This window comes from Lycium ferocissimum, chromosome 10 (assembly GCF_029784015.1).
Source record: "Lycium ferocissimum isolate CSIRO_LF1 chromosome 10, AGI_CSIRO_Lferr_CH_V1, whole genome shotgun sequence".
Classification (NCBI taxonomy): domain Eukaryota; kingdom Viridiplantae; phylum Streptophyta; class Magnoliopsida; order Solanales; family Solanaceae; genus Lycium; species Lycium ferocissimum.
Genome location: NC_081351.1, coordinates 22,758,715 through 22,761,476, shown reverse-complemented (window position 1 = coordinate 22,761,476; position 2,762 = coordinate 22,758,715). Strand labels below are relative to the sequence as shown.

The following is a 2,762-nucleotide window of genomic DNA, read 5'->3' as shown; positions in this document are numbered from 1 at the left end:
ACGTGTATCACGTCTTAAAATTTTACCATGCCTTAAAAAAAAAAAAAAAAAAGCTTAAGTTTTGGGTAATGTGTATTTATATCAAATATGATCTAACTCAAATATTCTTATACGTGTACAACAATCAATCGATATATAACTGGCAAAAAAGATTTGGGCAAATGAGAGTATGAGACTACTATATATAGAAAGGTTTGACTCAAGAACCTCCAGGCTCCAACTCATTTTATTCAATTTTAAAAATAATAAACTAACTATTACATAAATAATATTATTATTTTTAAAGAGCTTCTACTTTTGCTAGGTTTAGGTTCTCTGTTTTACGAAAAAGAACTTCTACTAATTCTTTTAGGCTTAGGTTTTCTGTTTTGCCTCTTATAAAAGTAGTGTAGTAGGGTGTGTCTAGGGTTTATTATTATTTTACGATTATTATCTCTTCCTCTTAATTTCTAGTTTCACAATCAATTTCCCCTAATGGATTGTGATCATGATATTTATGATACGGGATCAGATGAAGAGGAGAAAGTTTGCAGTGTTGGCTACTCCATTGATGAGGACTCTCACGAAGAGATAAATTATAGAATCTTGACGGATATAGATATTCGTCAACTCATGAAAGAAGATATCTCGAAAACTTCAATGATTCTTTTGGTCCCACGAGACGTTTCTTTATCACTTCTTTGCCACTATAATTGGGATATCCGAAGAGACCATGAAGAATGGTTCGCTAACGAACTCAAAGTTCGTGAGTCTATAGGTATGTTATCAGAAAATAATAACTATGTCTCGGTCTCAGAACACAAAGAAAACGAGAACCCTTTGAGAAAAGTGAATTGTGGGATATGTTTTGAGGAATATTCTCTTGATAAGGCTACTTTTGCGCCTTGTAAACATACTTTTTGTAAGGCATGTTGGGAATGTTACATTAGCACGTCAATTAATGATGGTCCTAAATGTCTCGATTTGCGTTGTCCCAAACCATGTTGTAACGTTATGGTAGGTGAAAGTATGATTATTATGTAGCATCCGAGAAAGATCGATTGAAGTATTACAATTATTTGCTTCGATCCTATGTTGAAAAAAAACTGGAAGATCAAATGGTGTCCTGCTCCAGGATGTGATCGCGTTGTTGAACTTGATATTATAAGGAGCGGAAATTACGATGTGATTTGTGATTGTTCTAATGGTTTCGGCTGGAAGTGCTTGGATGAGAATCATCGCCCGATTGATTGAGACACTATAGCTAAGTGGAGAGTTAGGAATTTCGCGGAAGATGAGAATACGAATTGGATTTTGGCATTCACTAAGAAGTGTCCTAAGTGTAAGAATGCTATTGAGAAAAATAACGGATGTATGCATATGACTTGTAGGTGTTCGTACGAATTTCGTTGGCTTTGTTTAGAAAAATGGGGCACTTGTAATGGTAGATGTAATCGTTACGCGGAAACAAAAGAGATAAAGGAAGCCAGGGAAAATGTTCTAAGGTATACACATTATTATGAGAGATGGATGTCAAATGAGAAGTCAAAACAAAAGTCCTTGGAGGATTTAAATGAGATGAGAGATAAAGGATTGAAGAATCTACTAAGTGAATTTCACCATTTAAGTGAGAAAGCCAAATTCATTGTAATTGAAAAATTGTTGAATGTAGGAGAGTCTTGAAATGGAATTATGCTTATGGATTGTATTCCTGAAAGAGGCCATTAGTAATTATAAAAACAAATAAGTAATTATAAAAATGGCATTTGCTTGATATTTTCATTTCGTAATTACATGGCATAAATAAGCCAAACTATTCGATGGCGTAAATTGTAAAAAATGACACAATGGTGGATGCTTAATTTAAAAATAAAATTAAATTAATAAAAATTTAAAATTTAAAATTAATATTTAAAAATATTGCCTTTATGAATGATATTAAATTAGTTATTTAATAACACATTGTTTCTTGAAAATATATTAATTAATAATCATATATTTGCAACTAATATTCCTAACAAAATAATTGATATATATTTTTAAAAAGCAAATTAATATTTACATTTTAATTAATTATAAAACTTAAGACCCAAAATTGACTTTTTAAGTGAGAACGTCTGCATTGAAAATCAGCACACTGAACAGACATAAAGGGGATTTGAAAAAAAAAATATTAAAAAAATAGGAAATTCATCCATAAAACATTATTCAATTTTATTGAATTGTTGAATTTGACCATAATATTTGAACACGTCCAGACTTAAATTGATCTAAATTATAAACAACATCCAGACTTAAGGTCAGTGGCTGTGAAAGCAAATGTCTTAAAATTGAAAATATAACACCAAATTCATTCTTGACTCCTCAAAGAAAAGCCAACATAAGTTTTCAACTATGTACTTCAAATAATTCCAACACCTTCCTCCAAGCCACTCTTCCATCAGCTTTATATGGTTGTTGACATGACATAATTCACCTTGCTCACTTTCTTCAAATATAAATTTAAAATGTCCTCCTTCAATATTACGTGAATTAACCTTATTGTTCTTAATAACGTCTTCCATTATATTCACACATGTTTTGTTAATCTTTGTCAAATGTCTCATTCTTTCCAATATGGGTTTGGGTCTTAAAATTGAGGTGTTTTTCAAATTAAAATGTGTGACCAATTATAAAACGTTATGCTTTTTTAAAAGAGTAAATGAATAAAATAAAAAAACCTTAAGGGTATTTTTAGAATTACAAGGTGGAATCACAAGGGTATTTTAACCCAAAGGGAGGAT

At 30.9% G+C, this 2,762-nt stretch overlaps 1 pseudogene; it reads left to right on the top strand.

Moving 5' to 3' along the window:
• Positions 1 to 399: 399 nt before the first annotated feature.
• Positions 400 to 1,662, top strand: LOC132034728 (probable E3 ubiquitin-protein ligase ARI8; annotated as a pseudogene).
• Positions 1,663 to 2,762: the final 1,100 nt, after the last annotated feature.